General features: G+C 44.3%; 1 pseudogene; it reads right to left on the bottom strand.

Moving 5' to 3' along the window:
• Positions 1 to 9,104, bottom strand: part of LOC135371659 (uncharacterized) — a 31,982-nt pseudogene extending 22,878 nt beyond the window's left edge.
• Between the last annotated feature and the right edge of the window lie 4,655 nt (positions 9,105 to 13,759).

Below are 13,759 nucleotides of genomic sequence, written 5' to 3' on the forward strand. Positions count from 1 at the left end.
TAATTGGAATTACTAATTAACTACATCTTGCAAAAAGTAATTAAACTATATTTGTAACTACTACAAAGTAGTTTCAATTACTTTTCCAACTACTTTGTGGAAAATGGCTGTAAGAACAATAAAGGTGTCACTAATAAGTAATAATAGACAGCAATATCGGTTGAAGTAATAATTTAATTCGATGTACATTCGTAATGCGTTCACACCATCCTGGTGCCCCTGAGTCCCAAAGCGCTCACCTGTCTGCGGTCATAAATTGGTACATAGGTAAATAGGAGTTGCCGTTAATCGGTGGAAATTGTCTATAGCAAAGCACTTGAATACACAGATCATTTATTAACGCAAGTGAATTTACTCACCCGTACGTGTTTCAAGAAGTTACTGGAACTTCTCACGCTGCCGGACAACGTACGACAGGGGCAAAACCGGCACTCTGCAGTGAAGTTTGCGCTTCCCTCCTTGACCTTAACATTCTTGTAGCAGTACTCAATCACGAAGGAGTCCATCCCGACAGTGACACAGGCAATAACGCCGACAAGAAGAAGAACGTGAAACATGCTGCAACAACAACGAACGCATGCTCGCTGCAACCCAGAACGCTAATACTTGGATTGGATTGCCTCCGGCCGCGACCAAGCGGGTGCCTCGGGCTAAGGCGTCTGCTACGGCTTCGCGCGATCACCACGAGGTCGCGGGCGCGGCTTCGTAGTTAAACTACAGTAGTTAACTACAAAAAATGTAATTTAACTACCAACCTGCAACTACATATGACAGAGTAGTTATAATTACCAAGTAACTACTCGAAAAGTAATTTAACTAGTAATTCAACTACATGTAATTGAACTACTGCCCATCACTGCTTAATACTATCATTGCATTCCTTTTTCGGTATGCGAGAGGCATGCAATGTCCCATCCTCATACTTGTAAATAAACACACCAATTTGATTACGATCTTCCCAGATCTATATCAGAATATGAGACTGGACCCTCAGGCCACCACTTCACACGAGCAATAGAATTTGACTCACAATTTTTCAAGTATTTGGTATATGATTGCCAATTATTTATACGCCTCTTCTGAGGGTGCAACAAAGCCAATGTATTATATTTGAAGCACTCGTGAGGGGCGTTGGGAGGAGAGTCCACATTGGTAATTGTCTTGCACTTTTTTTTCAACTCATCGGGTATAGCCGTTCTACACCCAATGCGCTTCTTTTTTAATTTAGTGATAGTTACCTCAAGTTCCAAAACATCGCTGGAAACAAACCCACTACCAACTCGTTGATAGTTTTCCACGTTTTGCGAGAGTTCAGAAAAGCTCTCATTTAGTGCAACCATTATATCTGAAAGATTATGTATCTCTTGTGATGTTGTTGGTATGTATGCAATGTTAGTTGTGATATTGTCACCTACTTCTTTCACCATATGCAAAATTAGTCGCATATAAAATCGGAAAGGTATACACTGATCCTGCAACATTCGCACTATATCATGCTGATACAAAAGAACATAATCGATCGGATCTTCCACACTGTCATCATGTGGAGAAGCAAACAGCACAAAACATCTATTATGACCACCAAATGCACTCTGAGTTAGAAAGAATGGTAGGTATGGAACTTCAACGCCGGGGTGGGCACCTCTGATATGTTCTGGGAGCTCTTGTACCTGATCGACATTTGGCTCTGGTGGTAATGGGTTGTTTAATTCGGCAAAATTGTCATTTTGAATGGCATCTGTTGGAGTATCCGAATCAAACAGACCATCATCCAGTAACATATTAAAATCCAATTCCCACTCCGGATGATTAGCTTCCACACCACCAGCATCAATTTGCAAAGCTTGCTCCCTCTCCTCAATACGTTGTATTAATTGTTCAATACCATCATACCCACAAATTCCACAGCGAGGCACTAAATAAAAAAAAGAAAATGGAAAGGTCTCAGTTATAATATCTGAAGATAAATCAAGAAAAATACTCACTCTCAGCAGGTCTAGTAGGAAACTTGGGGAGGAGGCAGCACAACAAACAAGCTTTGGTCACGAACTTGAGCAGGAGGCAGCACACCAAACAAAATTTGGCCTGGAACTTGAGCAGGAGGGCAGCACACCAAACAAAATTTGGCAGGCAAAATGAAACAAGCACTGCAACCAGGGCAACAGAACTTGTTGGAGAAACACTGCACGCCGGGTGTAGGAAAAAACGGTCCCGGAAATAACCGAATCCATGCTCGAATTTATAGGGTGAAAATGTTGATGTGGGGGCGGGCTAGAGAAATCCACATGTAGCAAAAGTCTTTGTAGTAAACAACCAATTGCAAACTAAGAAAAACGCAACCAAGAGTGAAAGTATGCACATCCTCCCCATCGGATTCCTTTTCAACATCCCCCTCACAGTCGACGATTGAAGCGCAGAAGTGCTACGCGGTATGTATAGAAAGTTTTCCCGTTTTTTCCCTCTCTAAAAATGTGATTCTTTGTTAAGATTCTGATTGTCTCCTGACGGGGGATTTTCAATATGGTGAGCATGTCAAAGGATGTGTAATCACAAAAGGCCTTTGCATCTCAATGGTCTCGCGACGTAAACCCCCAGTTATTATTATTAAAAGGCCTCTGTTCCAGGTTACGAATACATTTACGAAGAGTGCGATTTTAGCAATATACAAGCTTTAGTCATGTGACTGATACGTCGACGACAAGAGGACACGAAGGTCACACTGACATAGAATTTTGTCGATAACCGACGATATGATTAAGAAGAAGCTTGATTAAGAAGATATGATTAAACAGAAGCAAACTTGAAGAAGCAACTGCATTGGGATGATGTGCGTTCGTGAACACTATTTCGTCTGCGCGCTGATTCCAACAGAGGCCTCGACTGTGGCATTTGGGGAGCATCTCTATGAATCTCCGTACGATTTGGAAAAGATGATTAATAACTATGTGTTCTCCTTCTAATGCAATCAAATTCGTTTGGTTGATTGGCAAAGAAGTGGAGTAGTTTACAAGATTCCAGTTGAACATTCATTGACTTGCGATGTATAGAGAAAATAACCTATACTCGTTCTTTTTTTTTCAGCTGTGGAATTGTTTATTTTCACAGTTGCTTTAGAAGCTTCACAAAGCTTTCGCTCGTCCTGCTTGTCTTGTTGAGTCCATATGCTGATGTAAACAGTTCTTCCTCATATAGCATTGGTTGGTCTGTTTTGACACTCAAAAATATTTTCGATTGAGTTTTTTTGTTAAGTTTGAAACATGATAGTAATGCGTAAAGAAGAAAAAGCGTTGGTTTGAGGTGTGTGTGGAGAGAATTTTATCATCATCCTGTGTACCGATTCTCCCCCAACATCAATTACTTCCATCCTTGGGGCGTTTGAAGTCGTAAAAAGACCGTACATCTCCACGTTCTATTGTTGACGGGATGGGGAGCTTATGGTCAATTGTGTTGTAGCCAGCTAGAAAGGTTTTGTCTGTGCCTCCTCACAACTGAGAAAAGGTTACTTGCATGCAGTGAGGAATACATGAGAGAACTCGTGGGCTTTGTAGGAATATTTCCAGCCCAGCTCGTTCTTGTAGGTCAATGAAAAATACATGTTTGTTGCTTAGATATGCATATGGTTTGTCATTTCACCGCCAGAAAATCAGTTCCTGACATAGGCTGTTTATGACTGTCTAAGTATACAAAAAAGAGCTTCCCATCACTAAATGGTCATGTTCGTTGTTCTCATTTTACCTGCTTTCGTTGCATTTGTATCATGTGATGTAAATTTGGGACAGTGATCCTTACATTATATCATATTACATTGATATTACATTGATAAATGAGGTCATGCTCATTCTTTCAATTATGCATTGGACTATTTTGGCAGTTGTCTTGAAATAGTCTTCGAAGCCATGAAACTGCTCAAAAAAATAAAAAATAAAAGTAAGCTTATAGATGTATTATCATATGTTCTTTCATTTTCAAATTTATGCTACTGATTAAGGGAGAGAATAATGATTCGATACATGTGAAGCGGTTGTTTATCCATAACGTTAAAAAAACGGTATGAGTATATTTAAAATTTGTAGTGATAATGAATGCTACAGAGAGAAAAAGCAAAGAAAAGCGATGATGTTTACTCTGTGTTACAACTTCTTCACTTGGGGATTCTACGTTCAATTAAAGCATGTCGTTTGCTTTTACCCATCGTATTGTTAAAAAATCTATGACATTACTTGTGCGTTGGTATCCTTCAGTCCACTGCTTTGCCATGCAATAGGAATTTCGGCCATGGGGAAACCGTAGGTTGCGGTGGGGGACCTCTCCCGTAGGTTTCCAGAAAAGAATGGAGAGGGACAAATGAAAAGACGGGGGAAACCGGTTCTGTAGGGACTGGGGGACAGTGAACTTGTCTCTGTGTGTATGCTATTTTGTCCTTCTCATGGAAATATTCAACAAAATCCGAGAATGTGAGTCAAAATTGCGTTTAATCTGTGCACATGTAATGATCCCGAATGCAAAAGAATGTAGGCTTTGTAGCCTCTTTCAGATTGATGAACACTGTCCTGCTATAGAAATTCGTGTTGCTTGGTGTTTGCCCTAGGTCAGGTCGCAGTGACAGCGTGCATAAAAGTTAACTCTACTTTAATCAAAAGTTGTGTTAATAATATCCCTCTGACAGTTTTTAGCATTGACTATTGATTGTTTTAATTACCTCTATGACTGCTCGCCGTGATTCTATCCCTTTAATGATTATTCGATGTTCCCTTGTTAGCATGTTATTTCTAACAGTGTTGCTGTGATTGTTGCTACGATTCTGTGTGTTTGATTCTACTCCTCCAGACTATCTACCAGGGTGTCGAACCGAACCCGAACCGGAACCGAAAACCGTACCCGAACCGTTATTTTTGCCGGAACCGAACCCGAACCGAAATTTTCAGAACACTGCTGAACCCGAACCGGAGCAGAACCATAAAAAATAATAGCGGTAACCGGTTCGCAACAAAACGGTTCGGACATAGAAGTCAGCACAAGAGTTCCTCTCTATCCCCGAACGAAGACACATCGGTATCATCATTAACAAATTAACAGAGAGTCCGGGACAATGAGAATAATGTGACAGTTTGTCAGAAATTACAATTCGACAACACCTGAATCAATCTGCAATTACACACGGCAATCGAGAGTCGCGTTCGTGTGGTTGCCCACACAACAATGGCGTCTTTTGTTTGTAAACGGAAAGAGGCCTTATAGGCCTCAGATAGGATTTCAGAAATTTTCACCTAGCAGTCAGACGACGACGTATAGTAAGTATACTTTCAGCATCTTTTTAACATGTTGAAGCGCAGTTGTCCTTGTGAGCGCCGCGGCTGGCGCCTCACGCACGCGGTGATGCGGCGTCTACTCTTCAGAGACGAGGTGCCACGCGGACGAATGCAACAGGAATAAAGTAGGCCAGTTATGTAGCTCTACACGACGAATATGTGATCAAATAAGCGCCCAAGATTTCTTTTTACACGTGAGCAGTAAAAATTAAACAAGTCAGAAACATGAGAAGTGAAGAAGGAGCGTACGCAGAACGGTGCCTGTTTGATTGGTCGTGGTTTGAAAAGTAAATGTGGTTCTGCTTATTGGTAGTGCAGTTGTGCCGTGATGCATTGCCTTTGTGAGGTGGATTAACTAGTACACTGCTGTGAGCTCGACAGAGTAAGGCTGGCAGGCTTATTTTCGACATGCTTCAGTACGGTTTCAGATCGATTCACGCTGCGAAGGCAGTGTGCCGGCAAGTACTGTCGTCTATCTTACGCTGTCCATCTTATTAGGCTTCCTTTCAGTTTATCTTGCTGGCACTGTGCGTGTGAGAAAGAGATTTTGGGAACAGAAAGTAGCGGGACAACACCGCTTCATCAGCGTGGACTCTATTTGCAATAAGTGTTCATCCATTTCTTATTTCTCTCGCTAAAGAGCTACCTCACCGCTAAAGACGTCAATGCCGACAACAGCAGTAAGTTATTAGCCACGCATTTCCTGATAAAAGCAGTTTTATGGAACATATAAAACGGAAGCGTTGAACCGATTGGCGAACCGGTTCGGGGTTGCGAACCGGTTTGCGAACCGGTTCGGTTTTTGGCGTGGCCGAACCGGAACTGAACCGGAACGAAATCAAAACAACCCGAACCGAACCCGTATTTTTTGCGGTTCGACACCCTGCTATCTACATGTTCCTGTGTTTTGCTCATCACTTGACAGATTCGTATTTGGTAGCTGTCGATTAATATAAGTTGAGAATTATTATTCCTCCAAGCAATGACAAACGATAATGGTTGCTACGATTCTGCGTGTTTGATATAAATCCTCCATCTGTCTATATGTTCCTGTTTTTTTTCTTCACTTGATAGATTCGTATTTGGTAGCCTTCGATTAATATACGTAGATAATTATTATTAATTCTTTAAGCATTGACTATTGCTAATTGTTGTTACGATTCTGTGTGTCTGATTTTACTCCTCCATACTTTCTCCATCTATATACATGTTCTTAACTTGTGCTCCTCTTTTTAGCATAATATTTGTAGTGTTGACTAGTGATAATTGTTGCTGTGATCGTATGTCTGATTCTACTTCTCCAACTATCCACATGTTCCTGCGTTTTGCTCTTCACTTGGTAGATTCGTATTTGGTAGCTTTCGATTAATATAAGCAGTTAATTATTATTTCCTTACACCTATTTGTGATGGTGATCTGATAAACAAACAAACAAACAAAACGGGGGTGTGAGTTACAAAAAAATTCGAATTGGCCACCCTGAAGATGCTTACATATAGAGTATTTGTGATCATTGTATATTGTTCAATTAGGATAATAAAAAAATATCGCCATAATATAACAGCAAGATCAGTCGTTGCATTTGTGGTGTTACTTGTGGTTTGATATCATCCTTCACTCTAATGATGATGGCACCCAATATGTATTTTGACTTTGGGATGGAATCGTCTATATGGGGTTGAGGGAGATCTCCCACGCGTTTCGAGGAAAGAGTGAAAGAGGGATGTGTGAAAGGAGAGGTGAAACCGGTTTTAGCAGACTCGGGTCAGGAAATAAGTTTATCTGAGCTTGTGTGTGTGTGCGTGTGTGTCACTGTGTTCTTCTCATGGAAATGTTCGGCAAAAATGCGTAAATGTGAGTCGGAATTGTATTTAACGTGTGTACATGTAATGATTCTGAATGCACAAGAAAGTGCAGGCTGTATCATCTTTCATATCAATGAAAATTGTCCTCCCTATATAGTTCGCGTTCCTCGGTATTCGTCCTAGCTCAGGTCGTATTGATAGCAAGCTTCGAAGTTAAAGATTATTTAATTAAAAGTTGTGCTAATGATGTCCCTCCGACAACTATTGTTTGTTTAAGTAGTGCTTTCCTGGATGGCGCGGTGTGTCCCCCCTGTTGTGCTCTTCAATCGAAATGACTCGTATTTAATAGCATTGAAATGATTTGAGCATGGAATAATTAATTATTTACATGTATGATTTTTTTATGTTGTTTTACAACATGAAGATGGAGGTCACATAGAAGAAGCTCAGACTTGTTATGGTAGAAATTTTAATTTTAATTATTAATGTATGGACTAAGAATCTCTTCCTTAATTAAAAGTTGTGTTCCTGAAGGTCATTTAATAAATATTATCTGCTCTGGGGAAGCGATTGTCTGCGCGCTCTAGTTATCGAATCTATCCATTTGATATTAAATTGGTTTAACTGCAGATATTACGATATCATAAAATTTGTAGTGTGTGTGTGTAGGATGTGAATGTTGCAGAAATTGTTCGTTTCAACTTTACACCTCTCTATGCTGATTGCTAGTACTTTAGATTAATAAAATATTTTCACTTGTACAAATGTGTATGTCTGTTGCTTGCATGTCTGGACGCGAGAAGGAAAGTACGCTATGTTAAGGGGAAGCATGGGGAGATGAAACACTCTTCCTTGGAGTGGACTTCCTCACTCAGGATGTATTGTATCTGGAACTGGGCCGGAGAGGGAATAAGATGGGCGGGCAATAACATTTGGGTTGGTGGTTATGTACTTTGCATGTTCATGCATGCTCGAATGTGAGAAGGAAACCCCTCTCTACGCGACGCGCGGCCGCGAAACGCGCGGGGCGGTCTTGGTGCGCGCTCCTCCTTGGCGCGAACGACCTTGCTCCAAATACCTTCCTATCTAGAGCGGTGGGTACCGATGGTCACCAGTATCTTTGGTCAGGAGTATCTTCCCCAAAGTACTACTCTTGTTTCCAGGTGACACTTCGGTATCGCATCGCCTGATCGCACCATCAACTGAAGTAGCTCTCGAAAGTTGCCCTGATTCACAGCGCTCTCCTCGGTTTCGGTGTCCTCCTCTTGTCTAACCTCCAAAGGTTCAATGTCTCGGTGGCCTCGAAATGGAATATTTTGCCTTCCGAGGAATATGACACAGTCGATGATTCTAGCAAGGCAAGCACGATTTTCCTGTATCTGCTGGAGCCTTGCAGTTTCCAGCTTGTTGCTTATGCCTTCTGGCGGCTGGTGATAGGCAGATAGAAATGCCTTCGCTGCTTCAACTTCGCCCCGATGATATTTACTTTTCTGGTGCACTTCGAGGGCGCCGTCTTTCCCGAGAAGCTTGGCAAAATTCAAAAGTGGTCTTGTTACCAAGTTCCCAAGTTGCTGATATCCCCTTCTGCGCGATTCACGAAAAATGGGCAATATTTGCAAAATAGTCCTTTCCTTGTGTCCGAAACGACCAACCTCTGATACTTGCTGAGGTGATCACGCAGGACGAAGCGTGCTTCAGTTTTACCGCCCTTCCTGTGTTTCGACAATGGGAATTCGTAGCTAAGCGGTGGATGCCAGTGTTCCTCAAGTAACTTCACCAGAGTGTAGTCGTTGGGACTTTCTTTTCCGACGTATTGTTCAATGTAATAAACAGGAACGCGAACCTGGGCGTCGTTGAGGTCCATAACTTCTGCGGGTGCCGCAAATCCAAGCGTTACCGCTCCGTCATTACAATTCCCATCTGCCTGGTCTCCGATACAGTCTGGGCCAGGATCATTTGACGGTTGTGCGTGAGACGTATCCGTGTCCATCTGAAAGTCCACAGTCGAGGAGCATGCAGTCGCTTCCGAGGGCACTGACGAGGTAGAACTCGCGTCTTTCTTAATGGGCAGAAAGAAAGTGTCGATCCTGGAGCACTTGGCGGCCCGTGTGCCAAATATTCCACGTGTCCGACATTACTTTACGCCTCGACCACTGATCCAGCAGGAAGAACAATGAGTTTATGGGAGCCAGAAAGTGAAACTAACTTTGCACAGGCAATTTTTATCGTACTATGGATTTTAGGAGTAACAAGCGGTTTCGAAAAGCATAGTGCGCTCGCAATCTGCTTCTGCCCAATACAAGTGCCCTTTCAATCACTGAACGATAAAAAAGTATAAAGCACCTGTTGGGGTTGAATACAGACCAAAAGCCAGGAAGCATGTTGAAAACAGGGGTATATTACACTGACTTACACAACGGTAAAACAAAAATACAGGACGTTTCGACGCCTGTACGGGCGTCCTCATCAGCTTGAGTACACACGCGAAATGGCCAGATAGAAACGTCCTGTATTTTTGTTTTACTGTTGTGTAAACCAGTGTAATATACCCTTGTTTTCATTTTAAAAAAACACACACGATCTGTTATTACCGTTCATGCACCAAAGAATCTACTGGTTTCCCACTCCTGCTACTGTGTTCGAAAGGTCTAGTCGCGAGGCACATTCGCAAGTTCACAACTTGCTTCTCTATGCTTTTCTCATTACGCAGAAATTGTGTGTATCACCTGGATTGTTATACGTTTCTTACCAATCAATTACGACAATGTCATCTTTACTAGTTTGAACCGCACCGGCTTTCAACAAACATAACAAAATACAGTTAACGTTTCGGGTCCCATCATTAGAATGACGCTGTCCTGGTCGTCACCGGGTATTTACGTAGAAGAGGAGCGTAGCATTCTGGGAGGGGGCCTGGTTGTCGATTGATAGCTTCTTTTGTTTTCTTTATGTGCCATGACTCCAGCTGTCTCCTCACCCCCCATTTGTTCTTTTTCGCCAGAATGCATGGGTTGTCAAGGTCTAACATGTGTCCTGTTTTGCGCGCGTGTTCACACAGTTCTGTTGGGTTTGTTGCTGATTTCTCGATATCTTTCTTGTGTTCCTTCATTCTTGTTCGTGTCTTCCTTCCTGTTTCTCCGATGTACACGGCAGGGCAATCTTGACAAGATACCTTGTACAACGCCTCGTTCTTCTTCCGGTGGTGTTCTGTCCTTGGGGAGGCTTAGTACGTTCCTCAGTGTTGTCGTGGGCTTAAATGCAGTTTTAATGTTCACCTGGGAGAGCACCCGTCTAATTGGTTCTGACACACCTTTCAGGTAGGGGATGGTAACGTACATGGGTCTTTCTTGACTACTTTCCGCCTGTTCCGGGCGTGTATTCATCATTCGGTGGTATGTATCAGTAGTAGGTACTGGACTCTCATAGTGCACAACGCCCAACTGGCCTGAACACGATTTAATTAGCAATTAGAGCTAATTGGGACCCCCCACATTAATCAGCACCCTCCAGGGAGCCACCACACTAATTGGGGAAAGTCTAACTCGTGTCCAGACCAGCTGAGCGTTGTGCACTATGTGAGTCCATAAAAAAGAAAAATAATAGGCAGAAAATAAAATAAAAAGATAGAAATAGAGTGGAGAGAAACAATTTATTCGAAAATCAACGATGCCGAGGCGAAGAAGCCGCTCCGCAACACCCGAGTGACCAGCGCCCGCCATGTTGGTAGTTTGCACCCAGCAGTTGCAGAGATCGACGACAGGTGGCCACGTAGTTGCAAGGCATCACACCAGATGCCGCCACCGTCATAGCTCTAGACGAGAAAGACAGAACAAGATACTAGCGGCAGGTAAAAATGGCAGCACTGCTAAACAAGTCTAGGCATGCGAGAGAAAAGGTCTAACCGCTACTGCTAAAACAGCACGGAGAAAACAGTACACATCGGGGGAAAAAGGCTTACGGGGACGATCGCTTAGGCCTAACCTCAACGTCACAACACTATGCAGCTAACACAAGGCGGGAACCACTGGGCACACATCGCTAAACATGCGTCAACACGAACAAAAGGCTTGCTCACTGCAAAACAAGTCTAAACATGCGAGAAAAGGCTTAACACGAGCGCGGTCAAATCACTCGTTGGTCACCGCTAAACACGGCAAACATACGAGAAAAGGAGCGCGCTTAGGCCTAACCTCAACGTCACAACACTATGCAGCTAACACAAGGCGGGAACCACTGGGCACACATCGCTAAACATGCGTCAACACGAACAAAAGCCTTGCTCACCGCAAAACAAGTCTAAGCATGCGAGAAAAGGCTTAATACGAGCGCGGTCAAATCACTCGTTGGTCACCGCTAAACACGGCAAACATACGAGAAAAGGAGTGCGTCAAATCACTCACCTTTTCCCCCGCGGCAACTTCCAGGCAGAGACTGAGCGAGCGCGGGGAACACACGTCTGCCCTGTACGACAGCCAGCCAGAAACTGAGCGAGCGCTGGGAGCGCACGTCCGTCTTCCGCGACAGCCCGAGAGAAACTGAGTGAGGCGACGCGCAGCGGCAGCTATGGATGCGCGCGCGCCCTCTGCCAGTGGAGTGCAGCTGTAGCTTCCACAGTTTCGCCACGAAAACCACCGCCCCCCTTGACCACGTGATCATCCGTAACGAATCACGACAAAATAGCCGGAAAACGGCGCCAAAGAGCGCGCGCTGGCTGATCGAACTGCGCATGTGCGCTGCGTGCCCTCTCCACACCCTCTCACTCATCTCCTCCCCCCCCCCCTGTTCCAAGCGCTTCGCCAGGTCATCTGCTAATATTATCGGGAAGCAGAAAATGAAAATCCAGAAGACGAAGGAATTCACATGTACAAATTTATTGACACGGTAAACATATACACAAGAAGCAACATTTGAATGCAAGTAAATCTACACGATTATTACAGAATACTGCAGAATAAACAGAGAATAAATAGCGCCGAGCAACAGAAAGCGTGACTATCATATTATACAATCCTTAAGGGAACCTATTCGGTTTGGAGAAAGTAGATATTATTACACATATCTATAGCACGTGATGAGTCGCAGAAGCCATCCGCTTCATCCCAGCACAACTGTCGAATTTTCTGGTGACAGGGGCCACATGCTCGCGGATCGCAGGGCCACGAACAGCTGTCGATGTCTGAATGAAAAAACAAAAAACAAGGGAACCTGTTACTGATATGGTAAACCGGAGCACAGGCAACGTTAATTGGCTGAATACGCTCTATAAGACATGCCAGCGTTACGCGTCTAATGTCGACTAATGCCAAAATTGGAGGAGCCCTGCGTACGCGATGCACGCTGTTTTCCTTTTCATGCATACCAGTGTATTAAGCATCAGACACATTCAAACAGCGGAACAAAACGCAAGAAGCAACGCCACGCAGAATCATCAACCAGATCATGACTGTTAACCGGCAGAAAGTGATGTAATACGGGGCAAGGTGCACACAGTTAGGCGACAGTATTAAACGTCTGATCACTGACATGCATCATACGTTTATCTGCTTACCTTTCATTCAGGCGTTCATCCATGGCTCGAAGATCTTCGAAATCCACGAAACGAAATCACCGCCTGCTCACATAGGCAGACGCGAGCAACACAACGGTCAGACGGGTCGGCGCCTCGGAGAAACGAACGCGGGCGAATCCACCGGTTAAATGAGCCTCAGCCAATCATGATCGAGAAGGGTCACGTGGGAGACCGGAGCCAATGGAAAGTAAATAGCCGGAATTTGGCGGGAAATGCCAGTGGCGACACTATTTGCGCGGCCGCGAAACCGGCTTACTGTGCCTCCTCTGCCTCTGCTCCACCCGTCCGCGCATGCGCGCGCGCGCGCTCCTAGCGCCCTGTGCGCCGCCCGCGGGTGTTTTCGGTTTCGGCTCTCCGCTGCGTGCGCGCGCGCTCCTAGCGGCGACGGGTGGCTTCTGAGTTCCAGTTTCACTATTGCGCGCGCGCGCGTTTATCTCTATAAAGGCACCGCGCACTGCGCTCGCGTCATCATTCTGGCCGATACGTGGAAAACGCCATGTGTGGTTTATTCTCCTGCGTTTCTCGTCGTCGCAAGGAAAAGACAAAAAACGAAGAACTTCGCGAATTTATTCGCGGCATCGTGGAGGAAGCCTTTCAAGTCCACCGCCTGGAATGGTTGCAAGCGCGTCAAGAAATGTGTCAGGACAAGATGAAGACGCTCGACCGCATCTCGACCGCATCAAGATGAAGACGCTCGACCGCGGACAGACTGGCGAAAAAGAAGTCCAACTTTAGCCTGGATAATCTGTATTGGGAACGCAGTTCCAATGTAGAGGACGACGACGTGTAAATAAAAGCGTTGCATTTCTCTTCGAGTCTCAGTCTCTTCTTTCTCTTCGTGAAACGTGTACGCACGCAACATGTCTTCCCCCGAACCTTTTCGTTTCCGTCATCCTTTTCGCTGTATCTTAAAGGGACTATGAAATTTCCCGAACCCCCATACTTTTTTTCGATGGAGACTGTTCCCGCACAGAAACTAATATGCCACAAATTTTTCCGGACGAAATCGCTCCACTCTGCGAGGAGCGCGCGCTGGAAATGTCTCTTCCGCGTTCCTCCTCTCCCGCGCATATTTC

This window comes from Ornithodoros turicata, unplaced genomic scaffold (genome assembly GCF_037126465.1).
Source record: "Ornithodoros turicata isolate Travis unplaced genomic scaffold, ASM3712646v1 Chromosome12, whole genome shotgun sequence".
Classification (NCBI taxonomy): Eukaryota; Metazoa; Arthropoda; class Arachnida; order Ixodida; family Argasidae; genus Ornithodoros; species Ornithodoros turicata.